The sequence below is a fragment of the Microcaecilia unicolor genome, chromosome 10, assembly GCF_901765095.1.
Source record: "Microcaecilia unicolor chromosome 10, aMicUni1.1, whole genome shotgun sequence".
NCBI lineage: Eukaryota > Metazoa > Chordata > Amphibia > Gymnophiona > Siphonopidae > Microcaecilia > Microcaecilia unicolor.
The window spans coordinates 58,379,875-58,407,791 of record NC_044040.1 but is presented as its reverse complement, the minus strand read 5'-3'; the positions used below and the strand labels follow the sequence as shown (position 1 = coordinate 58,407,791).

The 27,917-nt window shown below is 44.0% G+C and overlaps 1 protein-coding gene and 1 pseudogene across 3 annotated transcripts in view; both read left to right on the top strand.

The window, feature by feature from the left end:
- FOXP2 (forkhead box P2) overlaps nt 1–27,917 on the top strand; it is a 997,693-nt gene that overhangs the window by 230,811 nt on the left and 738,965 nt on the right. The gene's annotated exons all lie outside the window — the stretch shown is intronic.
- On the top strand, nt 43–27,655 carry LOC115478305 (annotated as a pseudogene).

Below are 27,917 nucleotides of genomic sequence, written 5' to 3'. Positions count from 1 at the left end.
AATACCAGGATGTGAGAATGATTGTGAGGATGTCATACAAGAATGATTGCGAGGGTGGCATACAAGAATGATTTGCAGGCAGAAGATCAGGAAGAGCCAACTGACAATGATATGATTGCTGTGGTGAACGAGAATGAAGATGATGCCGATGAGGACACCTCCAGTGAGTCTGAACATTCAGTTGTAAAGGTCAGTCATAGTGAAGGCGTCAAGACAATTGAGGTTGCACTGACATATATGGAACAACAAGATGATGTGACAGCTATTGATGTAATGTTATTGAAATGCTGGCATGATTTTACAGCAATGATGAGAAGTAGAATGGGAAAACAAGCATTAATTACAACATTTTACAAAACAATTTTATAATTTATGTTTACTAGTTGTATTGCTACTAGTTATACAGTGCAGTACTCTTTCTTTTTTTTTTTTTAAATATTTTATTTATAACCATTTAAATTTTTACAAGCGATATAACAACTTGCCGGAAATACAGAGAAAGTAATATATAGGAATTATTTCAGTCAGGTAATTCTATTCTTTTCCTTAGACCACTAAATAGGGAGAGTGAAACAAGACAAGGAGATTAATTAAACAGTAAACAACAACAAAAAAGTGGTATTAACCTGATTATCCCCAGATATTACTTGTCTAATTCATTATTCCACATTGCTCATCTGGTTGGCTTCTTCAAGGCCAATACAGTGAATAGTCAAATCATTTAATTGAAAACATACTTATTGTCCAATATTAGTTAGAAATAATACATCTGATTACATTCTTTCTCTTTTAAAAACCAGAAGTTATTTAACAATACATATACTTAAGTCTCTAATTCAAATCCCACTGATTAAAGTAATCCCAGTTTTCACAGGCTTCACTCCTTTTAAAGTAATAATTGAGGAAATATTTCTGAGGAAAACTTTAGTAGTCATACCCAGAACTCTGGGAAAAACAATAATCTTGATATTAATCATCTGTAATATTCATTTTATTATTCAACATTTCTGGTCTATTATCATTTTCAAAATCATAACCACTTCTTGCTCGTGTAGAATCATTTGTTATATCAATTTTTCACTCTCAAAGGGTTCAGTTAAATTGTCCATGTAACTGTCTAATACAATTATATCTGAAACAAAATTATTTACTGCCACCATTATGTCCCGAAGCACCTTCCAGATGGTATTCAATGTAACCTCCACGGGAGCCAAAAACTCCAAGTTGATTTCTCTTAGGTGTTTAGGAGTGGTTCCGCCGATTCGGGTTCTGCTGTAAACATCCTCTGTTTCAGCATATACCTCTAACTCACGCCTCCACTCCTTTGGACATGGTGGTTGAATAATTCGGGAGCAATGGAGTTGTTTTTTCCAGGTCCAAGAGCGTCGACGCTCCTTCGCCGGCGCTAATCAAAGGACTCGCCAACCCTTTCATCTGTGGGCAGTTCATCGCGCAGTGGTCCCGCACTTGCTGCTCAGGGGACAAAACGCTGGCCATCGGTGACTGACCGCCGGTTGTCCCCTTCCTTAGTTAAGGTAACTGCAATTGCAGAGAGGAAATTTACGTAAAGAATACGAAACTTCAGAGGGCAGCTGGGCCGTTGGGCTTACGAACTTCAGGTCGCCATCTTACCGCTCTCCCAGTTTGGGACACTCTTTGTCTGGTTTCTCCTCAGAGACCTGTCTGATATGGGTAACCCTTCAGCATAGCCCTCTGAGTCATTGAAACACAGAAGCCCCTCCACCACTACAAGGTGGTGTCCGTTTGGAGGGGCAGTGCAGTACTCTTTCTGATTGTGTTTTTACAGTTTTGTATTGGTCTTATTTTATAGTGCACAGTGATTACAGTATGTTTTAGTACTCCAATCATCCTGCAGTATGTGCTATAGTTCTTATATAGCACATTGATCTTATGTCCTGACAACTGTTAAGCATTGTTTGGCTCTGCAAAGGTTACTCTTGATATCTGATCATGCCAGGAACAAAACAGAATAAAATTGATGCAGTCTTTCATCCTGCTGGAGGCACTAAACGTCCGAAGCAAGATCTTCCAATGCCAGTTAAAATGGCAACTCTGTGGGATATGGCTGAAATTCTGGATTCCATTATGGCAGATCTGACTTATATCAAAACTATTTTCCAGAGCACTACTCAAGCCTTAACTGACTTGAAAGAGGATGTCACCAACATTAAAAATAAAATAATTTGCTGCTTACAGTGAACAGCATGTGATACTGGAAGGCTGGGTGCCTGAGACCAAACATGATATCTGTTCTCGAACAGCAACAAAATATATTTGAGAGTACAGCGACTTGGACTTGGAGGATGTTCATTTGCTGACAATCTCCTGGTTTATCTTCTAGGCTTTTCACTACCAGTGTCACATGAGCAAAGGACGCCATTGCTTAAGGTATCGTGATTTGCCATTAGTTACTTGGCCCCCTGATGAAGCTAGATTGCAGAGTGTAACGGAGAGCCCCGTTGGGCAAAATTGCAAAAGCTAAGTAACATTATTTGTTTAAGCAAGTGTTAAACATCACGATTCTGACTATCCTTGATGGGTTATTTCATTCTTAGCCCAAATTTACATACAAGTGGAGTTTTTTTATGACCAATGATAACGGAGTCAATGAAATGCTGGCATTGATCACATTTACTGTTTTATTGCCATGTGATGACTATTGAGGTCTTTTTCTCCACTATAAACAGAAAAAAGCCTTTAAACTGATACTACTTACGTTTCAAGATTTAGGTTGTTCTAAACTCCATTCAGCTTCATATTAGTATTATCTTCTAGACCCCCAGACCCCATTGTCGGCTTTGTTGGAGAGTTTCAATGAGTATGGAGATTTTTGAGGGATCTAACTTAATTTTTATAAATCTGAGGCTTTGCCAATGGATGATTCAGTAAAATATGAGCAACAGGGAGACTTTCCTTTGCGCTGGGCAGAGGGTAGTTTTAAGTATTTAGGTGTATACCTCAAGGGGGACATATCTAAAATCTATAATCTTCCAGGTTCAGGAATTTCCAACTTCCTAGCATCCAAGAATATTTTCCACTGGTCAAGGTCAAAAAAAGTATACTTATTTGAAGAAAGTGTCACAAAGCCTTTACAAGGAAAACGTAGTGCAGACTCAGGCCCAAGTGACACCACCTGTTGCCTTATTAAAAAAAACCTTCTTTTTCCTCTCTTGCATACACTTTAAGTCGGGAAATATCCATTCTGTTTGTCCCATAAATAGTTTTTGTCTATGGCAGAAATAAAGTTTTATCACATGATCCTTGTCTTGTGGGAAAACAGAAGTGACCAAAAGAGTCTCCCGAGACACAGTCTCTGAATCCTCAAGAAATGCTGTCAAATCCAAGCTGTCCTGGAATATCTCCTCCCGCTCTAAATTTGGGACAGTAACAGAAGGCTTTTCTTGAACTGCAGAAACTTTAGGTTTTGAAGAAATATAATTTGGAAACTAGTGGAAAAGCTTCCTTAGGTATCATCAAAATTTCCTCTAAATAGCTCCTCAAGAGCTGACCAGAAGAAATAATAGAGTGCTTGGGAAAATTTAAAAAACGCAAGTTCAAGAACATCATCACATTCTCTTTACTTTATTTGGATTTCTAGACCACTTGTACCTAAAAAGCTCTAAGCGGTGTACAAGGATTGAAAGCGATACCGAGACAAATGCGGGATTTACAACACTCTTTGATTTGCTGTCAGTTCAGGAACATGAGAATAAAACAGCATTAGCACAGGAATTTTTTGAAGAAGGTCATTTTGAACCCTTGAGGACATAAGTCATTGATTATGGGGTCTGATGCAGAGTGGAGCCATGTTTCCAGTAAAAAGACACACCCTGATTGAGATTCGGTCATACAGTTGTTGTGCCTTGTTGCAGATCGAGCAGGTACTAACTGTTTTGTATGGAGATCTTGTGAGCCCTTAGGTCCAGCTGGAGGAATGAGTGACGGTAGACACCAGCCCTCCAAAGCCAGCCGAACAACCCCAAGTCTTCACCTGCGGCGACCGCCGTTCCCCAGGGGTTGAGCCCCCAGGTGCGGGCGGCCAACAGGACTTCCGGGATCCGCGGGGGTTGGCGGACTGGCCGCAGAGAGAGAGTTCAGGAGGCCGGGCCGGGCTACAGGCAGCAAGAGGACAGGAACCAATAGAAGTCAAGGCAGTCAGCGAGCAGAGAGTTGTCAGGAACCAGCAGAAGTCAGGGCAGGCAGCGAGCAGAGATTTGTCAGGAACCAGCAGAAGTCGGGTCAGGCAGCGAGCAGAGAGTTGTCAGGAACCAGCAGAAGTCAGGTTGGGTCAAGTCAGGCACGAGCGAAGTCAAGATACCACGCACAGAAGCACAAATCCTCAGTGAGTAGAAGCCGAAGCAAAGCAAGGCACTCGTCGGGTTCCTTAAATAGCTCTTCAATCAGGGCCACGCGGAACAGCTGGTAGGGAGCAGGCGATGCTGGAACTCGGCTTGAGTCCGCCCGATGGGCTGGGCAAGAGGCGGGGGCGGAGCCGAGCCACACTCGGCGAATCAGGAAAAGGCAAGGTATGACCAGAGTTCCCGGGCTCCACGCCCAGAAGAAGATGATCTTCGCGGAGGACGCCGGCACTGCCATTATGGCCGACGCTCCAGGATGTGCCTGGGTGAACTGAGCGAGGCGCGGGCCCGGACGTGAGGGTCCAACGTTGACCACCATCGCGCTGCTTCGCAGAGGGGAAACCCTGGGAGCGGACTGGTGGTGCGGAGCGTGCCGTAGGTAAGGGACGTGACACTAACATAGTAGCATGGAATAGGGGTGCTATCTATCTTCTGAGTAAGGTGTGTTTCGATTTTTATCAGTTTGGGTGTGTGTTTTAGTTGTGCCTTTTTATCCATTTTTTATGCATTTTCTAGGATTAGTAATGGTTTCTATTGGGTTCAGCAGTAGGTCTGTGCAGTAGAAAAGATTGCTAGGGCGAGCCACTAGCCTGTACTCATGAATCGGGACTTTAGAGGCTGATTTGGCCTCAAATTCCACACACAGTTGTGGTTTGGTCCAAAGAGACAAGCAGAAAAGAGAGATGAACAAGTATAGAGTTACAGTGGAGACCGCCATTGTGTGTAAGGAATGAGATGATGCAAACTAGGAAATAGTAATTGATTATACCTTGTTTAGGCCGAGCGATCTTGGTAATGCGCCCATGCACATGAAGAAAGCGCAAAGGGACCTTGGGAGTCATCACTAGCTTAAGTGCTGCTCCAATATAGTGACTCAGAATTGCCCCCCCCCCCCCCCCCCCAATATAGTGATTGTGGCAATAACAAATTACCTTGATGAACCGGAGACTAGAAACACTGCAGGTATCAATTTTGCAGCAGTGCCCATCTTCCTGAGGTGTGAAGATCATAAAGTATGAAGGGTTATTTCCAGTGGTGTGCCATTGGTAGTGGTTTTTCGAGTATAGTAGGTTCTTTTTGTTCTTTTTATGGCATTCTTATAAATTCACTGTGACTGTTTCCAGGCGTTAAAGGTGAGGTTGTTTCTTGATCTACTCCATGCTTATTCTAGTTTTCTGGTTTGCGATTTTAGGACAGGGTTGTCTGCAGCCTATCTGCTAAAGGGTAGACTGTCTGTAAGCTGCCTGTTCAAAGGTTGATTAGTTTTCTCCCAGCTAAGACACCAGCCACACCCACTAAGTATCCAACAATTTGTGTGTGTGGGGGGGGGGGGGGGGGGGGAAGGGAGGAACTAGCACTAATGTTTGATGGACAAGAGAGAAATCTGATGGCATATAAACTAATAAATGTTATGCTGAGATTAGTAGATGCCTACCACACATAGGCAATGCCTATTTTCTGCAGCTTCTCTCCAAGGGTAGACTGTCTGTAAGCTGCCTGTTCAAAGGTTGATTAGTTTTCTCCCAGCAAAGACATGGATCATAGAGGGGGGAGAGGAAAAAAGCTGGACATGGATGGATGAGAGGGAAGAGAGAGGAAGGAGATGCATATGGATAGAGGGGAGAGAAGAAAGAGGAAGGAGATGTCTTGCGAGGCCGCCCTTATAAATCTTGGCAGACATTTTAAAGAAGATGCGGCAGGAGGAGGGTCAGCGCCGGTAGCGAGCAGGAAAGACTGGGGATCATTCCTGCCCCGAAGAATCCACTAGACCACCAGGGATGCTGCTTTCAGGTATGCGCTGGGAGTGGGACCCTTTGGCTCGGGAGAGTGGGTAGGAGGTCTGTAATAATGGTGGGGAGGATACTGTAAAAAAAAAAAAAAGTTAAATTTTTTAAAATGCCACCGGCTTGTGCATAGGGATGTATACAGAGGCGCGCTCATGTCAGTGGAGGGGGCCCAAAATATAGAACAGGAAAAGTTCTCTACGATGACGAATCACAGAAGGCAAAAGTAGAGACTAATAGACGATTCACCACTGGAGACGTGAGTCCAACAGTCTTTATTATATCAGAGATAACGACCCGACACAGGCCGTGTTTCGACGCTAAAAAGTGTCTGCATCAGGGGTCAATAAATACACCAAGTAATGAATGCAAAACGAAGAGTCCTACTTGTATATGTGTTGTCAACTCACTGATCACGTAGCACCAAACAGAATATGCTGGATACAAACTATCAGAGCAGGGGGCCCGGCACGGAGGGGGGGAGGGAGCGGCAGCAAGGAGGGTAGCTGGATATGGGGGGAGGGCAGGGGGGAGGGAGGAGGGTTGCTGGACATGGGGAGAGAGCAGGGTAGAAAGGAGGGTTGCTGGACATGGAGGGAGGGCAGGGGAGAGAGCAGGGTGTGGGGAGGCCAAGGGAAAGAGGAGGGTTGCTGGATGTGGGGGGCGGGCAGGGGAGAGAGGAGGGTCAGTGGACGGGGTGAGGCCAGGGGAGACAGGAGGGCTGCTGGACATGGGGGAGAGGGCAGGGGAGAGAGCAGGGTTGCTGGACATGGATCAATGGAGGGGAGGGGAGGGCAGGGGAGAGAGGAGGGTTGCTGGACATGGGGGGAGGGCATGGGAGAGAGCAGGGTTGGTGGACGGTGGGGGGAGTGCATGGGAGAGATCAGGGTTGGTGGACGGTGGGGGGAGGCCAAGGGAAAGAGGAGGGTTGCGGGATATGGGGGGAGGGCAGGGGAGAGAGGATGGTTGGTGGACGGGTGGAGGCCAGGGGATACAGGAGGGCTGCTGGACATGGATCGGGGGAGGGGAGGGCAGGGGAGAGAGGAGGTTTGCTGGACATGGATGGATGGAGGTGAGAATTATTACATTTTGCAAAACACAAATCTCGCCCGTTTTAACGGGCTTAACGGCTAGTCTTTAATAAAGTATGAACCTAAAATGTTGCCTTTTTCATGTACTGTAGGAGTCAGTAACCTGTGGTACTGAGCTACTGTCAGTTGGTGATAAATTTTAAGGTGCAGTAAAAGCCTTAGTACTTGCACCTTAAAGCTACCCCCCTTGACATTGTTGAACATTGGCCTGAGAATTATTGGCTTAATGGGAATGTCAATTTATTAGATTTTTTTTGAAGATGTAAATATGCAAACAGCCACAATATCTGAAGACTGGAGGGAGACCAATGGAATACCAGTTTTTAAAGAACTGTAGAATGATGCTGATGCCCCTGTATAAGTCGTTGGTGAGGCCCCACCTGGAGTATTGTGTTCAGTTTTGGAGGCCGTATCTTGCTAAGGATGTAAAAAGAATTGAAGCGGTGCAAAGAAAAGCTACGAGAATAGTATGGGATTTGCGTTACAAGACGTATGAGGAGAGACTTGCTGACCTGAACATGTATACTCTGGAGGAAAGGAGAAACAGGGGTGATATGATACAGACGTTCAAATATTTGAAAGGTATTAATCCACAAACGAATATTTTCCGCAGATGCGAAGGCGGTAGATCGAGAGGACATGAAATGAGATTGAAGGGGGGCAGACTCAAGAAAAATGTCAGGAAGTATTTTTTCACGGAGAGAGCGGTGGATGCTTGGAATGCCCTCCCGCAGGAGGTGGTGGAGATGAAAACGGTAATGGAATTCAAACATGCGTGGGATAAACATAAAGGAATCCTGTTCAGAAGGAATGGATCCTCAGGAGCTTAGCGAGATTGGGTGGCAAGAGCCGGTGTGGGAGGCGGGGATCAGGGCCGGTCTTAGGCCGAGGCAGCCGCATAGGGCCCCGCGCGGCGCGCCTCAGTCAGCTTTGACCTAGTTCTGCCTGCCCGGGGATTGCCGCCGCTCGTCTCAACTGCCAGCCCTCTTCTCTCCCCCACGATCGATCCCTTTCCTTTCCGGCAGCATCAGTGAAAGCGCTCCCAGTAAAAGCGCTTCTCTTCGCTGTGTCCCGCCTTCTTCTGACGTCATGACATAAGAAGAAGGCGGGTCACTGAGCGAAGAGAAGCGCTTTTACTGGGAGCGCTTTCACTGACGCTGCCGGACTGGAGGTAAATTTAAAAGAAAAAAAAAGGAAAGGGATCGATCGTGGGGGAGAGAAGAGGGCGGGCAGGGGAAAGAGGCGGGACATGGATGGGATGGCAGGGCTCAGGGAGAGAGGGGAATTGCTGGATATGGGTGAATGGAGGGGGGCAGGGGAGAGAGGAACAGATGGGAGGGCAGGGCCCAGGAAGAGGAGAAATTGCTGGAAATGGAGGGGAAGGGAGAGGGGAGAATTACTGGATGTGGGTGGAGGAGGGAAGGGCAGAGAGGGCTAAGGATGGACTTGGATGGGATGGCAGGGCCCAGAGAGAGGAGAAATTGCTGGAAATGGAGGGGAGGGGAGAGAGGAGAATTGCTGGATGTGGATGGAGGAAGAGGGACGGGCAGAGAGGGCCAAGGATGGACTTGGATGGGATGACAGGGCCCAGGGAGAAGAGAAATTGCTGGAAATGGAGTGGAGGGGAGAGAGGAGAAATGCTGGATGTGGATGGAGGGAAAATTGTTGAATTTAAGGGCTGGATCGGAACACTTTGAAGGCAGATGCTGAAACTGGAGAAAGGATAGGGACAGGGGGCTACAGATGGTAGACAGAACACATAAGGACACAGGAGGATGGTGGACATGGTGAGAGAAAAAATATCAAACGGAAAGAAGACACTGCATAACACAGAAGACACTGGGACCAAAGCGAATAGAAAAGCTAAATGATCAGAAACAAAGGTAGAAAAAAAGTATTTTATTCAGAATTTATTCATTGGAATATGTCAGCTTTTAGAAATGTGCATCTGTGATATTTTGCATGTAAGTTTCAATTTTTCTAGTATTGCTGCATGCTGAGTCTGACTTCTTGAGGTAACTTTCCATTCAGTATTTTGCCTTCATATTTGTTGTGTCATGTGTTTTTCATGTATGATCAAGGTACAGTTTCCTGCTAGCGTGTAGTATTTGCAGCCCTTTTTTTTCCACAAGGTAGTGTATTGGTGTTTTAGAGCCTGGTGTAATTACAGTTCTGCCTTTCCATGCATAAGGTTGTAGCTCGTCCTGTCCTTGGAATTAGTGCTGTTATGGTTTGGTAAGGTTCTGACTGTGTTTTTACAAGTTTGTGTATAGTGTTTTGCAGTGGAGAGATTGTGTGTCCGCACCTCTGACCCCCCTGGGTTATGAGAATTGGAACTACTAATTGTGGACTTGAACTGAATAATTTCTTGGGAGGGGGCTAGATCAGCTGCAGCGTGAGGATTGGGAAGAGCACTTGTGGTGAGAGGAACAGGAAGAGTGATAGAAGCAGGAGGAGCGAGAGCGTGAATTCCAGTGGCAGCATGAGGAGCGTGAGTGGGAATTAAAGCTGCAGAAAATGAAGCTGGAGATGGAAATGGCTCATATCCAAAGCTCCAGCCCCCAACCCCTGTGCTGAGGCCAGAGACAAGATCCACAGCCCGGATCCGGCCAAACTTGTTTTTGCAGTTTGATGATACCCGAGGGACATTGATAGATATCCAGCTGCCTTTGAAAAAATTTGCCGCCTCAATGAGATTCCTCAGAAAGACTGGGTGTGCTATCTTTGAGGAAAGCTCACTGGTAGAGCACTTGATATGTTCCAAGGGCTGTCCATGGAGACGTTCTCCCAGTTTGAGGAGGCACACAAAGCTATGTTGAACTGTTATGCCATTACCCCCGAGACATACAGACTAAAGTTCTGGACTTTGCAAAAGGGGGAAGATGATTACGCACTACGAGTTTGTGACTCAGCTAAGATACCAGCATCAGCGGTGGCTCAGTGGAGCTGAGGTTAAAACCCTGGAGGACTGCCAAAACCTGATGGTACTGAAGCAGTTTCTGCAGCGTTGTCATCCAGAGGTGAGGGAACATGTTCAAGATCACAAGCCCCATACTCCAGAGAAGGTGGCTGAGTTAGCTGACATCTTTATGGCTAACTGTCCCAGGTTGACAAAGAGAAGCCATCCTGATCCTCAGCATCTGGGATCTAAGGACAGCAAGGATCCTAAACCAAATATCCCTGCAACCTCAGAGACTGTCAGCAAACCCTCCAGTGTTCCTCAGAGACCTAAAGACTTTAGGCATGAGCATCTTTGTTATCAGTGTGAGCATACAGGACATTTCAAAGTGGATTGCCCAGATAATCCCAAGCCTGTACTACAGAGCATTTCATTTCCTGCACCAAGGTTGGCGGCTTTCATGTGTGGCTACAGTACCATGAAGGAGACCCACACAGTTGCCGCAGCACAAAAAGTTACTGGTCATTCATCGATGAGTGGAGGAGTGGCCTAGTGGTTAGGGTGGTGGACTTTGGTCCTGGGGAACTGAGGAACTGAGTTCGATTCCCACTTCAGGCACAGGCAGCCTCTTGTAACTCTGGGCAAGTCACCTAGCCCTCCATTGCCCCATGTAAGCCGCATTGAGCCTGCCATGAGTGGGAAAGCGCGGGGTACAAATGTAATAAAAATAAATAAATAAATAAATTCATCAAGCAAGGAAGCAGATGGGGTTCCATAATACTACAGCACCCTAGTAACTGTGAATCAGACCCAGGTAGCTGGGCTTCTGGACACTGGCTCTAGCGTGACTTTGTTACGACCAGAGCTAGTGCCAGAAGATGCTATTCTTCCAAGGTGCACTGGAGAGGTAGTGTTAGCCAATGAATCCAGAGAGACTGTACCCATTGCTTGAGTATTCCTGGTTTGGGGTACCAAGCCTGGATACAGAGAAGTAGGCATAATGAAAATATGCTGATACCAATGCTTGTGTGGACCAACATGGGTCCAATGAGCATTACCCTTGTTAGCATTTCCACTATGGTGACCAGTAGTCAGGCCCAGGCAGCCCAGCAAGCAGAAAAGAACACCTCTCCAGTTCCAGATCCTGAACCAGTCCAGGTGGGACCAGCTGACCAAGCGACTGGAGGAGGCACTCCAGTGCTTTCAGCAGCACCAGTTCCAGAGGTGACCGGGTCCATGAGTATGGAACAGCCTGACTTAACTGAAACATCTGTTGATCAGACTGATGACCCTGATTTGTCAGAGTCACCAGCAGAGACCATTCCAGATATGGATACTGATGTAGGACAGAAACATGCTTTTCAGGAAGCACAGCACTCTGACCCTGACCTGGAAGTCCTGAGGCAGAGGGCTGAGCAGCCAACCAATGAGACTTGTAAAGATCATATCCTATGGAAAGGAGGATTGTTGTACAGAGAGACTGACCCTGCTGATCCTAATAGGCCCTGGACAGCAGGCAAACAGCTTATAATGCCCAGGGCAAAAAGAGAACAACTTATACAGATTCCACACAACATTCCACTAGCAGGACATCAGGAGGTGACACATACATGCACCAGATTGACCCAGAACTTCTATTGGCTGGGAGTATCTTGACTATTGTTGAACTGGAATATGTTCAAGTATAGAATATGGGAAAAGCTGTATCAATAAAGCAAGCATTATAGAATATCAGAAAAACATTGATAATAGAATATTTTCATGTCCTGGTTATGGCAGTAGCTTCAACCATGAAGAAAGACCCAGGAGAGAGAGACCAACTTCAAGCACGGAGTCTTTTCAGTTGCTGTAAATTATTGTCAAAGCAGCATAGAATCTGTTTAGGGAAGAAACTGTTTACATGCACTGAATGTACAACAAGCTTTATTCATAAATCACAGCTAACAAAGCACCAGAGAAATACACACAGGTGTAAAACCATTCACATGTGCTGAGTGTGGTAAAACTTTTAGAAGATATTTCTCACTATTCACAAATTGAAGCATACAGGATTAAAACTGTTAGCATATACTTCTGTTATAAGTACCGGAAGGGCAATGAACATATTAACGCTGATGGCCTCTCCAGGAAGGAAGATCCGGAACGACCCTGACACTGGACTATCAAAACCTGATGAGCGGTCTGTAGAGGCTGCAGTCCGAGGTCTCTCTCTTATGGGGGGAGGCGTAAAGTACAGTGTGTTTTAAGCCTGTAAATGTATTGGATATTTTCCTGCATTGATTATGTTCTGAAGTGTATTTCTTCTATTTGGCCACCAGGTGGTGTTTCTTGGCTGTAAAGCTGTTACAGGGAACTGAGTGTTTTTCTTTAGTTTAACACAAACAGGATGCAAGAAGTAGTATATATTTGAAATCTTATTGACCTAGGAGCTCATCTCATTTGGACTTTACTGGTTTTGAGTTCAGTTTCAGCCTAGAAGAGAGAGAGACAGCTAGCTCTTTGCTGAAGTCCTGAAAAAAACAGTTATATTTGATAACAGGTGAACAGCTATATATGTCCTGATCTCCCCAGGAACTTTCTAGGAAGTATGCAAATGTTTGTTTAGTTTTCTAATTGATCCATTTTTCAGTTACTTGTTAATGTTTGCTATTTGCACATTATTTTTTGTCCACTGTTCCAAATGTTGAGAATAAATACATTTGTTCGTTCTGCCTGTCTGGACTGATAAAGAATCCTGGTGGTTTGTGTGTTAGGTCTTTGAGGTGCTTTCTGGGAACTGTGGGGCCACTGGAAGTGTGGCCCTAGTAACCTAGACATCACTGGGAATAATTTGAGAGCAGGAGACTCGCCCAGAGGTGGTTGTGACCCAGTCAGTGGGAGGAGGGTGCTAGTGTAAAGCACGAGTGACAGGTGCAGGTGAACCTGAGCTGTGCTGGAGATAGGGCTGCAGGATAACCCCAGGCAAGTGGCTAGGCATTTTGTGACACCTGTATACCTTAAAATGTATCTCTTCATCTTCAGATGTCACCAGTAGCAATCAACATATGCTGCCTGTGGCCTGCTCTGGAGCTTTCCCTCTGACCCATTCTACTGTAGAAATTGGAAATGGTGTCAGAAGGAGGGAGATAGGTTAGAAAGAAGGCTCCCAGAGTAAGCTGCAGACAACATATGTTTTTTACTGCCACTTCTGGTAACATCTAAGGATGGAGAGCGACAAATTTTAATGTAGATAAGGGATTGATAAATAAGTGGAGATAACAAACTCTGTGGTGGGGGGGGGGGGGAGGGAAAGATGACTCGGGACAGGAGAGAACAGTAGCAGCATTTATGAAATCAGTGGGGTGATGCGCCCTCTTGACCCTCCTCCCTAGCAGTACTGGGCCCTGTGCAATCACCCCGTCAACTCTGCTTAATGCTAACTTTGCTTCCTTTATGAACAAAGGCTAAAAAGCTTAGATCTCTTCAGCTTGGAGAAAAATTGACTGACAAGCTATATGATCAATATCATAAAATCATGAGAGGACTGGAATGGTTAAATAGGAAACTGTTGTTTAACTTTTACTCCTGGGAGAATTCTGTACAACTGTGTAATGCAGAATTTGCAGTGAGTTCCCTATCAAACATATAAATTGCGAGTGACCGTACTCACCGCAAATGCGCAGTAGAGACCGAACATTCAAGGAGCAACACTCCAAACCCCGCCTCCACCAGCAGCTCCTGTACCGAACGTAATGCAGCCAATAGGGAGGGAAGGAGGGGGCGTGGAAATTGGAGGAGGATGTAATGCAGCCAATAGGGAGGGAAGGAGGGGGCGTGGAAATTGGAGGAGGACGTAATGCAGCCAATAGGGAGGGGAGGAGGGGGCGTGGAAATCGGAGGAGGACATAATGCAGCCAATAGGGAGGGGAGGGGGCGTGGAAAACGAAGGAGGACGTAATGCAGCCAATAAGGAGGGAAGGAGGGGGCGTGGAAATTTGAGGAGGACGTAATGCAGCCAATAGGGAGGGGAGGGGGCGTGGAAAACGGAGGAAGATGTAATGCAGCCAATAGGGAGGGGGCGTGGAAATCGGAGGAGGACGTAAGGCAGCCAATAGGGAGGAGAGGGGGCGTGGAAATCGGAGGAGGACGTAATGCAGCCAATATGGAGGGGAGGGGGCATGGAAATCGGAGGAGGACGTAATGCAGCCAATAGGGAGGGAAGGAGGGGGCGTGGACATCAATGGGGGAGGGAGGAAGGATGGAGAAGAGAACCACCATGTACAAGGGCACAGCAGGAACGACGAAGTGGCCAAGGAAACTAAAAAAAACCCACAGCAGAAACCAAGCAGGGATCAAAAAACGTTCTGGGGCCAACAGAAAAAGGTAAACAGGTGTATTCACTCACAGCACACACACACACAAGTCCTGCTTTGCAGCATGAAGCAAAGACATAGCTGTCCCGCCCCTTTGGCTCACTGAACAGCAGGAGTCAGCAGAAGGGGTGGAACAACAACATGTATGCGGGGAGGGGGGAAGGGGGGAGGGAGGAGGGAGACCGGCACACGACTGAAAAATGAGCCTGCGTTTCAAACTGCTCTAACAACTGCCTAAAAGGAGACACTGAACCTCCACTGCCACACAGCTCCAACAACTGACTACAAGGAGACACTGAACCTCCACTGCCACAAAGCTCCAACAACTGACTACAAGGAGACACTGAACCTCCACTGCCACACAGCTCCAACAACTGACCACAAGGAGACACTGAACCTCCACTGCCACACAGCTCCAACAACTGACTACAAGGAGACACTGAACCTCCACTGCCACACTGCTCCAACAACTGACTACAAGGAGACACTGAACCTCCACTGCCACAAAGCTCCAACAACTGACTACAAGGAGACACTGAACCTCCACTGCCACACAGCTCCAACAACTGACTACAAGGAGACACTGAACCTCCACTGCCACACAGCTCCAACAACTGACTACAAGGAGACACTGAACCTCCACTGCCACACAGCTCCAACAACTGACTACAAGGAGACACTGAACCTCCACTGACACACAGCTGCAACAACTGACTACAAGGAGACACTGAACCTCCACTGCCACACAGCTCCAACAACTGACTACAAGGAGACACTGAACCTCCACTGCCACACAGCTCCAACAACTGACTACAAGGAGACACTGAACCTCCACTGACACACAGCTCCAACAACTGACTACAAGGAGACACTGAACCTCCACTGACACACAGCTCCAACAACTGACTACAAGGAGACACTGAACCTCCACTGCCACACAGGAGACACTGAACCTCCACTGCCACACAGCTCCAACAACTGCCTACAAGGAGACACTGAACCTCCACTTTCACACAGCTGCAACAACTGACTACAAGGAGACACTGAACCTCCACTGACACAGCTCCAACAACTGACTACAGGGAGACACTGAACCTCCACTGACACACAGCTCCAACAACTGACTACAAGGAGACACTGAACCTCCACTGCCACACAGCTCCAACAACTGACTACAAGGAGACACTGAACCTCCACTGCCACACAGCTCCAACAGCTGATTACAAGGAGACACTGAACCTCCACTGAGACAGGGAGTACTAACAGCTCACAAGCACTCTCTCTCACTCACTCACACACTCTCTCTCATTCACTCACTCACACACACACACACACACAGAGACACCCAAGCACACACACACTAGCTGCTCACTCTCACACTCACTGTCTCTTTGGGAGGGCAGGGAACAGAGGACTGTGGCTTGACATGGGGTGAGGGAAGAGGACAGAGGAGGGTTGCTGGACATGGGGGGAGGACAGGGGACAGAGCAGACTTGCTACACATGGAGGTGAAATTAAAAAAACTCGCCCGTTTTAACGGGCTTAACGGCTAGTCTTCATAGAAAGTGCAGGAATCGGCATCAGTGGTTGTCTTCAGTTCCTCTCACCACTTCTTTCCTCCTTTGCTGAGATTGCATAGCAAGAGGAGGAGGAGGAGGAGGTGAATAGCTGCACATTCAGCCATGTCTTCCTTCTTTGTTAGCCTGTGCCTGACTGTTCACTTGAACTGCACATCTGTAAAGATGCTGCCATGATTCAGATGTACACTTAGGCCTAGACCGCAGAGGAGGAGGATAGAGCTATCCACCACATCCTCTTCTTGCTATGCAGTTGGGGAAGGAAGGGAAGACAGTCCAAGATTAAGAGGTCATAAGTACCACTGAGAGGTGAGGGTCACTGGAGCAGGCTTGGGGGAGGTGCCACATTGGCGAGGGTGAGATCAAGATAGAATGTCTGCCATGGGGATTGGAGGTGAGAGAGCAAGCTGAGTGTCTGCCATGAGGGGGGGGGGAGGGAGAAGAAGTAGTATGTGCCTTTGGGGAATGAGGAGGGTGCAGAACAAGGTGAAAGTAGTACTGTTGTTGTCCGAGTATCAAGCTTCAGGGTCTACTATAGGGGAGGATGGAGAGACGATTGAATTAGAGGTGTGTGTGTGTGGGAGGTGTGTGCCTGGGAGAAGGGAGAATGAAATGTGTCATATGTGCCTGGGGAATGAGGAGGGGGCAGAAGAAGGTGAAAGTAGTACTGTTGTCTGAGTATCAAGCTTGAGGGTCTACTATAGGGGAGGATGGAGAGATGATTGAATGAGAGGTGTGTGTGTGTGTGTGTGGGAGGTGTGTGCCTGGGAGAAGGGAGAATGCAATTTGTCATATGTGCCTAGGAAGAAAGAAGCAGTGTGGGGTAGTACATGTGGGGGAGACCCTGAGACAGATGGAATTAGAGGGCTTGCTAGGAGTTAGAGAGAACTGCAGTTGGAGTGGCAGATGCTAAAGGTTAGGCTGGAGGCTAAAGAGGGTAGGGTGTGGAGGAGGGTGATTTCAGGCTCAGATAAAATGTCCACCTTGTGTCCTAGTTTACAGTCCTGCTTATCGAAGAAAAAGCCAGCTTCAGCTGATATGGTAATGTCACTCCTGGCTTGGACTGGACCTCAAGTGTTCTGTGAAACAACCTTATTTTTTCAGATTATGACTTATGGGCCATGATTCTGTCCCATTGGCACCACAATTAAACACAAATTCAGTGTTTCAGGGATGAAGCTGCTTTCTTGAGATGCAAATGTGCCACCAAGTCAGGGACAGCAGGCCTGAGACTTTCTAACATTGCGGTTTACAGAGCCAACCACTACATCACAGAGACAATCTGACCATGGAGTTCATTGTTCCAGGAGACAGCATGTTGTATTCTGTCTCTCCAGCCATTATGTCAGCTCAGTCTCCAAAGAAATTTCCAGTGGTCCTTTGCTGACCTGCAGTTTTTTTATGATGTCTGCAATGTGCGTACTGACTGTGCCCACAAACACACAGGCCTTAGCAGTGAAAGATGAAATTAGCCAATGTCTGTATTTTAAAGTCAGGTTGGTAATGCTGGAAGGTGCCATGTATTACTTCCATATAACTCTATAGTTCTTTATATAGTGTTTTGGGCAGGGGCCCTTTGCCCCCTGCATTCCCCCCTTTCAAAGAGTTAGCTCTAGAAGGAGCTGAGCAGCTTGAAACACTATCTTAAAATAAATAATATTGTGTGTTTACTCAGTCACAAAAATGTCATTACAAAGTTTCACACGTTAATGACACTGAATTTACAACATTTATGCATCTAGGCTTAATAAATGAGTAGCAAATAAGAATGTGATCATGCTTCAAACAATAGCCTGAAACAGTAATAGGTATACATACAAGCATGAAAATGTATTAACGTGAACATGTGATTATTCATTGAAGCAAAGCACATTAAATTGCATGCGATTATACTCATCAGAAAATGTTGTTAAGTGACTTAGAAATGCATAAGTAAATGTCCATGGATGGTAAATATCTTTGGTTGTGCAAGCCAGACACTTGCAATCTCAGTGACTTGTAAGTTCATGGAGGGACTGTAACTTTGTAGCAAAGCATTGCCGCAATTGAGTAATGAACCACAGCATCAAAGGTAGTGTTAGATACATCACTTTAGTGTACTTTAATCTCCACAGCATGGGCTGCAGGCAGTGTATGGCTGTGCATACAGTCCATTGACTGCAAACATGCTAGTCATCATTCCTAAAAACCTACAACCAGTGATAAAACAATGGAATAAATAATGCTGTAGTCATAGGTAAATGTGACATATAATACCCTACTTTGAGTGTATTGAAAAGTCCATGCCATAGTGACCATAGACACTCATGCCTATAAAGTCATTGGCAATGCTTCATAGAACTACTCTTAATGTGTGCAGCTTATAAATTCATGAAGGAGAAATGTATCTGTCATAAATAAACAGGTGTATTAAAATCATCAATGCATAAGAATCGCAAGTAGAGCTGTACTATTGATAGTGCAAGTGTATGAAAAACCTATTCGGGGGGGGGGGGGGGGGGGAATAACTACGGAGTTTATTTGCACTGAAATGACAGTGCAAATATGGCCTTGTCCTCCCTGAGTGATTCTTTTGCTCCTTCCTGATCTAAGGGTCCCACAGATTCTCTCACAGGCTTCCTGCTTCTGATATACCTGAAAATGTGTTACTATGAGTTTTCATCTCCATGGCAAGTTTTTCTTCATATTCTCTTTTAGACTTCTTTATCAATGCTTTGCATCTGACTTGACAGTGCTTATGTTGCTTCTTAATTTCTTCATTCTGATCCTTTTTCCATTTTTTGAAGGATGTTCTTTTTTCTGTAATATCCTCTTTAACCCCACCTTTTAACCATGCTGGCTGTTTTGTTCTATTTTCCACCTTTATTAATACGTGGAATACATCTTGTCTGGCTTCCACAATGGTATTTTTAAACAATGTCCACACCTCATTTATAGTTCTAACCTTTGCGTCCAATCCTTTCAGCTTCTTTTTACCCATTTTCCTCATTTTGTCATAATCGCCCTTTCGAAAATTAAAAGTAGGTTTCCTTAGTGACTTTACTCCAGATATCAGCTCAGATTTGATCATGTTTTTATCACTGTTTTACATCAGATCCAACACCATTGCCTCTCATACTATGCCTCACATTCCACTATGGATTAGATCCAAAATAGCATCCCCTCTTATTGGTTGCTTGACCAGTTGCTCCGAGAAGCAGTCACTTATTACATCTAGAAATTTTACCTCCTTAGAACTCCCTGATTTAACATTTTATCCAGTCAATACCAGGATAATTGAAATCACTCATTATTGTAATGCTCAATTTGTCAGTTTTCTTAATTGCTGTAAACATTTTCATCTGTCTGTTCACTCTGTCGTGGCAGATGGTAGTACAGCTCTATTAGTATACTCCTTCCCTTCACACCTGGAATTTCTATCCAGAAAGATTCTACGCTGCTATCTGTTTCATGTAGAATGTTTATTTTGTTTGACTCAATTCTCTCTGTAACATATAGCGCAATCCCCTCTCCAATTTGATCCATTCTGCCATTGTAATATAATTTGTACCTTGCTAACACAGTGTACCATTGATTGTCCTCCTTCCACCAGGACTCTGAAATGCCTACTATATCTATCTCGTCATTTAGGGCTATATACTCCAATTTTCCTATCTTATTTTTAAAGCTTCCAGCATTTGTATATAGACACTTCAAATTGACTTTTTTCCTTGCATTTGCAGGCTGCTTTGAAGATAATGTGCATCCTTTACTCTGTTGAACACTCCTGACGTTCTTTCACCATTATTGAAACCTCTCTATCGGGATTCCCTGAAGATTCTGTTTCAATAGTATCCTTCAAAGATACTCCACACCAAACCATGTGCTCCCTAACTGTCGTCTCCCCCCCCCCCTCCATTTTAGCTTACAAGCTGCTCTACTTTTAAATGTTAGCACCAGCCGTATGGTTTCATCCCGATTAATGTTGAGCCCATCCTTTCAAACAGGCTCCTCCTTCCCCTGAATGCTGCCTAGTTCCTAATAAATCTAAATCCCTCATCTGTGCCCCATCATTTCAACCACGCCTTGAGACTTTGGAGTTCTGCCTGTCTCTTGGGTCCTGCTCATGGAATGGGGAGGATTTCTGAAATTGCTACCCTAGAGGATCTGGATTTCAGATTTCTACTTAGGAGCTTAAATTTGTCTTTCAGAACCTCCCTCCCACATTTTTCTATGTTATTGGAACCCATTTACCAAGACAGCTGGCTCCTCCCAAGCACTATCTAAAATCCTATCTAGGTGATGCGTGAGGTCCACCACCTTTACACCAGGCAGGCAAGTGGCCAGGCGATCCTCACGTCCACCAGCCATCCATATATCTGCATGCCTATTCATTGAATTACCAACTTCAGCAGCCGTCCTAACCTTCCCTCCTGGGCAGAAGCTCCTGGAGTCACATCCTTGGTGCAAGAGGATATTGCATCCCCTATGGGACTGGTTCTCTCTAAAGGATTATTTCTAACTTCGCTCAGAAATGTTGCTTCAAAATTATTTAGCAACTGGATAGAATTACAAAGTTTCTGAACAAAACCCACCAGGTTAACAGAAACAATTGGAGAGTTCAGAAAGTTATACAACACTAAAATTCATTTCTGGGTGTGTGTTGGTTAGTCATGTGATCTCCCAAAGTACGTCTTATAGCGCTATAGAAATGATAAGTAGTAGTAGTTATTGTTAAACAAGACACCTTTTAGCATTAAGTAGAGTTAGTAAATTAATAATGTCAACCCCCCCCCCACACACACACTTTTCTTCCACCCTTCCTGGAGAGGCAGAATTGAAAGTCTAGCAGGCACAGCAGCCGTGACAAGGTCCTTTCTCCTGAAATTGTGTCACGATCCCAGGCTTTCAACAAACAGTCACAAACTCTGGAACAACGTGAGCCCTTGGCCTACTGTCGTCGAGCGGCAGCAGAAGGCATAACCCCCAAGCAGGACTGGACAGGATTCAGGATGCACTTGGCTTGGCTGGAATCGGATTCAGGAACGGACTTAGCTTGGCTGGAACCAAATGCCAGAACGGACTTGACTTAGCTGGAAGTGGATGCAGGAACGGGCTTGGCTTGACTGGAACAGGATTCAGGATATTCAAACAGGATTCAGAATTTTCAAACAAGCTTGGCAGGAACAGGATTCAGGATACTCAAGCAGGATTCGGGGTTTTCAAACAAGCTTGGCTGGAATCATATTCAGGATACTGGAACAGGATTCAAGATAAACAAGCTTGACAGGAACAGGATTCTCAAACAGGAACAGAAGCTGAAAGCAAACAGGGCAGAGACAAGCAGGAAGGGGACTGGAGCTGAAGACAAACAGGGCAGACACAAGCAGGATACAAAGCTGACCACACAGACAAACAACAGAACTAAGGCTGAAGAAAAGGTAGAGGGGACTAGACCAAGCAAGGCAGACTAGGCAGGACACAAAGCTGACCCACACAGACAAACAACAGAACTATGGCTGAAGGCTGAACCTAGCACACAAACAGACCGAAAAGAAAAGAAGCAGAAAATGCTGAAGACTCATCTCTTCAAGACAGCTTATCCGTATGACTTTACTTAACTTTTAAATCCTTCCTCTTAATCCCGATCCTGATGTTTACTATACCTTAGACTATATTTCCCAATCTCCTTATGTTTTTATCTTTTTCCTCTCCATCCTTTGCTCTTTATCTTTCCCTCTCCATCCTTCCTGACCTCACCCCTCCCAATCTCTTTTCCTTTTGCTTATCCTACCTTTGTTTACCTTTACATACTTATTCATTCTCAAAACCTCACTTTCACTGCTTATAATATTCTCCTCTAAGACTCTGCTATTGTAATTGTATTAACTATGTAAGCCGCATTGAGCCTTCAATGTGTGGGAAAGCGCGGGGTACAAATGTAATAAATAAATCAAAACAGAAGTGCATACCGGCTATGAACAAAGCAACAAGAAATCAAGGCAGAAGTGCCCACAGGCACACAGACTAGAACAAGGCAGAAGTGCTACACTGCACACAGACTAACCTGGAGACCTTTGGCATTGCAAAGGCGCTGAATGAAAGTGCACCACTTCCTTATAAACAGGACAGATGCAGGAAATACACACTGAACACCAAAGTGAGGCTTGAAACACAGAGGAAGTGGAAACCCTACAGGACAGTGGCAGGAAATACACAGAACCCAAAGTGAGGCTTGAAACACACAGGAAAGAAACAACCATGCAGATAGTAGCCAGCTCAGCAGTTGACCAACAGAAATAAGGTGAGTCAGAGAGGGATCACAACCACAGTCGTGACAAATTGAAAGTCAGTTAATTTTAGCCCAGAAGCCGTTTCTTCAGTCCCAATGCCTCAAAGTGAAAGGGTGTCCTTAAGGCTGTTCCCTCGCCAGGCATGACCTCTTTCCCTGTGCAGAAAATGTTGTAGTGATTCATTGCCAAGCACCCCTCAAATGTAATGCTGTAAGAGGACATGCTGTAAATGTGGAAGAGGAGAGCAAGAAAGAATCTCTATCCCCTCCAAATTTCAGTGCTCTGCCATGTCTGGCAGCTTTGTGGTCTCTTCTGGTGGATGGTTTAGAAGCAGGAGTCGCTGATCAGAACTTCTCACAGTGTGGGGAGAAGGCCCAAATGTATAGGTGCTGAATCAAACAATTTGAACTGCCTCTGCGTATTAGATCCCTTGGCGGTGACCCTGGAGATTATTTGACAAGCTCTAAAGAATCTTGATCAGTGGTGAGCTGGAGCCGGCTCGCACTGGCTCTACAGAGCCAGTTGTTAATTCTTCACGAATTTTGCGAGCCGGTTGTTGTCTCTGTCAGCAGGGGATGGTCACGGGAACAAAGTTTTTTTCCCCTAGAGCCGGGAGGCCTCCTCGAGTCCTCGTGCTGCATTGGGCTGCCTGGTTGACCAGTGGCGTGCTGAGGGCGGGACCACAACCCAATAAGGGGGGGTGTTGTGGTGTCCTTCTAACTTCTTCTGTTACACCCTACCTGCTGCCTCACTTGTCTACTCCCAGCAGTTCCTCCAGTCTCCGAGTCGCGTCCATGATCAACGTCACAATGCCGCTCCTTCCTCTCTCTGTCTCCCCGCCTCTCTGGTCTGAGTCCCGCCCATGACTGACGTCACGACGTCTTCCTCCGCATCCTCCCCCTGCGGCACCCTGCGCGCCCTTCTTGCTTAACGGATCCTGAATCCTGCAGGTGTTTGGCGCCTTCTGCTTGCTTCAGTGCACGCTGTATCCGTCTCCTCACACCCCTGCCTTGCCAGCCAGCCAGGCCACCAGTCTACTATATCGTCCAGGACAGGTCGTCCAGTCCTCCTTCCTCCTCATCTTGGATCTTCACGTCCAGTTCCATTCTTCCAGCCAGGTAGGCCCCAGTGATCTAATATTTATTTAAATTGACTAAAAACATTTTTTATTGTATTTTCTGTTAGTGCTAGTTTTATACGAGCAGCAAGCTGCAGCTAGGGGCCTGCCTCCTGCCTGGGTCCCGGGGGGGGGGGGGGGATCAAAATGTGAAAAGGAAGGGGGGCCTGGGGGGGCAAGATAGAGCACTACTCTGGATGGGAGAAAGAGGACAATAATGGCAATGGGCATGAATGGCCAAATTTCAGTGAGGATATCCTGTTTCCTGCTGGGTTGTCTTAAGTTAACTGTTGTTGTAATCTATAAAGTTGATGGAATATATATTGAAATTAAATGGAAGTAGAATTATTATTAAACTCTCCTTTCATTGGGGCAAACATGGAATCAGATCTGTTTTGTAGAAAGTTACCTTTTGGTTACCCAAATGGATTATTTTGTTTTGAACATGTTTCGGGGGGAAGTGGTTTTATTAGTCAAAATAAATATTTTGTTTCATGCAGATTTTTTTTGTTTATACATAAATGGGCTATATAAGCCCCTAGTGCAGCCCATATTGGTTTTCTTATATTTTGTTCTTGTGATAACTTATACTGTGCCAAAACTGAAAACTCTTAACTCTGTCTGGTCGGTAATAAAAGGAGCTCATTGTGAACACTATCTACCCAAAAGGTTGTTTTGTGGCTTGGTATGGTCGTGTTTTCAATATGGTAATACTACTACGGCCCAGCTAAGGAACAGCCAGGTTATTTTGAGTTAGTCTTCACTGGACCAAACTTGCTTTCCTTGTGCCACCATCACTATCCAGCAGGTAGGCAGTGTCTTAAATGATGGAGGAGAAAGGATTTTTTAAAAATCATTTATCACACATTCCAAGCAAAGTTGGCTTACATTTCAAAATACACTGGGACAGAATAATAGAATTCAGTTATATCATGGGAACAAATAGATGGATATGTCTGAAACATTTGAGATTAGCATATATATGATATGTACCCAACTGAGCATTTAAAAGTTTGTCCTTTAATAATACCATATGTTCAGAAATCCATAGCCATTTAGTATAGGTAGTTATTCAAAGATTATCACATTCACACACCAGAACAGGCATCCATGATCCATCACATCACATTACAAAAGAAAACAACTTCTACAGAGTACGTCCAAAATTTAATTTTTATTTCCTTATTTCTTTCTTCCAAAATTCCAGACAGCCATGTACAGATCAGTATGAGGACCCAAAGCACTCCAAAACAAGTAAAGTCAGAAACAACACAGTTTATTGTTCAACCACCCTTAGGATTTACCTTGGGTTTAAAAAGCAAAACCATGTGCATATCCTTTGTACCAATAATGTATAATAAAGTTACATTATCAGCCCCAGACTCAAACTCAAATCTGGAAGGAAGTTTTTTGAAAAGTAGTTTGATGTGTGTTAAATAAAATCCAATTACACGTTTGCTACAATTAAATATTTCTTTAGCAAAGATATATTAGCAACCATTTAAATTTTGTATCCTCTATTTGGGCTCCACAAAAATGGTAACCCTGCGTAGGTTGTTTTACCATATTTATTGTACTATAAATGTTAATAATAATAATAAATTTATAAATTTAAATGTAACAAATTATTTTCAGACTGTGATGATCCCTAAAATGCGAAAATGACAGAGTGATCTATTAAGTTTTTTTTAAAAGTGAAGAACATGAGGACAGATACTGAAAATGATGGGAACGAAAATCATTGTAGAGAGAAGCCAGCAGAAACAAATGTTAAGTCTGTTGAGCAACCAGTTATTGAAGAAAACCCATCATGTTCATCAAGTTCATCAAAAGAAAAAACAGATAATCTTGCATTTCCAGATTGTTGGACTGAGAAACAATTATCTATATTTACAAAACAGTACGAATGGCTTGACATAAAAGAAAGTAAATTTGGATGTAAGAATTGTTCGAAAGTTCAGCATTTAGGGGTGTCAGCAGGAAAGCATGTCCATGTGTCCAAGGAATGGAGTGCATATTTAGTAACCCCAAATGGCAGTAATAAAACCACTAGGCAAGCTTCTATACGGAAAAAAATTAGGGAACATGACGTTTCTAAATCTCATGCTAAAATTCAAGATTTGTTAAAAGAATCAACTAATGACTCAATTTCCAGTTTAGTGCATAAACTAAATAATAAAAATATTGAGGCTACTGTAAAAGTTTTTAATACTATTTACAGTTTAGTAAAACATAATAGGCCTCTGTCTGATATAGAAGGGGCAATTGAATTGCAAGAGAAAAATGGAGTTGATGTAGGCAATTGTTTGCATACACGTTACAGTGCAACAAGAATAGCAGAGCACATTGCAAATGAAATTAAGATGAAAATATTTCAGAATATTATAGCAGAGAATGCCAAAATTTGTATCATAATTGATGAAGCATCTACAGTTTCAAAGAAAAGCACCCTAGTGATTTATCTGCAATGTGCAATTCAATCTGCCCCTGCACCTGTAATGGTATTTGTTGATTTAAAAGAATTGGTATCTCACATATATGTTTCTTGAACCCCAAAAAATGAAGGTCTTTATTAGTTCTAGAGAAAGTAGAGAAACTCAACCTTGAATGTTCAATAGGCTGATACGCTGATATTCGGCTGTGAGTAATTGCATGACACCGCTCTTTGACTACGTTGTATATTTCCTTTTTTTTTTTTTTATTCCTTGTTTCTTGCCCGATAAATTGTGGTCTAAAAGTATTTTCGATTATTTCATGATTTGTAATATTCTGATAATTTTTATTTCTTTTTCTCTGACATTTATGTTGTATGACTAAATGTATTATAAAATTCAATAAAAATAAAATAAAAAAAAAAAAAAAAAGAATTGGTATCAACCACAGCAGAGAACATTTTCAACACATTAATGTCTACATTAAATGACTATGGCTTTGATATTGAATATTTGAAAGCAAATTTGATTTCATTTTGTTCTGATGGTGCTAATAGAATGCTGGGAAGAAAGTCTGGAGTAGCTGCAAAGTTGTTAGCAAAATTTCCTAAAATCATCATTTGGCACTGTTTAAATCATCGATTGCAACTATCACTTGACGATTCAATATCTGAAATAAAGCAAGTAAATCATTTTAATATATTTTTAGATAAAATATATTCCATTTATCACCAATCTAATAAAAATCAAACTGAGCTACAAGCTATAGCTAAAGAACTTGAACTTGAAATTATTAAAATTGGTCGAGTACTAGGGCCAAGATGGGCAGCATGTAGTTTATGAGCTGCTACTGCTGTGTGGCGCGCATATCCTGCATTATATGTGCATTTTTCCCATTCTTCTGCTTATTCTGGTTTGGCAAAGAGATTGGCCAACATAAATTTCTTGCAAGACCTTGCTTTAATGATTGATATTCTTGAGGAATTTTCATTACTTTCAACAGCATTGCAGTCAAGATCAACTAGCATCGAACAAGCACACAAATTGATCAAACATACCATAAGAGCTTTAGAAAATTTAAGGATTGGTACTGGAAAGCATGAATCTCAAATTGAGGATTTGATTAAGTCAGAAAAGTTTAAAGATATTCCATTTACTAAAAGTAGTAAATTCATTGCTCTTCCAAGGAATGTGTTATTAGAAACTGTAATTCAACACATGAACTTGCGTCTTTTACCAGACAGAAACAATGATTAAAGCATTGTTAATATTGACTGTTTTGATGTGCTAGAACCATCTACTTGGCCTTATGAAGAATTAACTTCACCATGGATAGCTGGTGAAGAGAAATTGTGTCATTTAAATGAAATTTTAAAGTATGACATTGACTTGAATGATTTCCGAGATTTTGTAGACAATAATCTAGAATCACAAGATGTTCCAGTTCCTTCAACTATCCAGGAAGCTAGAAAAATAGCTAGCACTATTGCAGTCAGTAGTGCTGAAGCTGAAAGAGGTTTCAGTTTAATGAATGTAGTTTGTACGAGGGTGAGAAATAGTCTGACAGTAAATCATATATCACATTTAATGTCAATAAATTTATTGGGAAAAGAGTTAGCAGATTGGGATGTAACTCCATTTGCTAAATCTTGGATGAATAGCAAACATAGGTTGGCTACAGATACAAGAGTGCGGCAAAAATCAACCAAAGCATTGTGTGAAAATCAATTGACCATTTGGAATTTGCAGTAAAGAATATTGTATTTTTTTGATATTATTTGTAAATTGGTTGCTTCAGAGGTCCTTTGTACCAATAATGTATAATAAAATGACATGTTGTTAATACTTTACCAGCTAACTCTCTTCCTGGGAATAACCAGCTTTGCAATTTGTGTGTGTGTGGGAGGCGGGGGTGCGCCGCGCAGAGGTGGATGGGGGAGAGAGCCTGTTGTTAAAAATGTACCAGCACACCACTGATCTTGATGATACTGTTTCAAGAGCTACTGGTGAACTT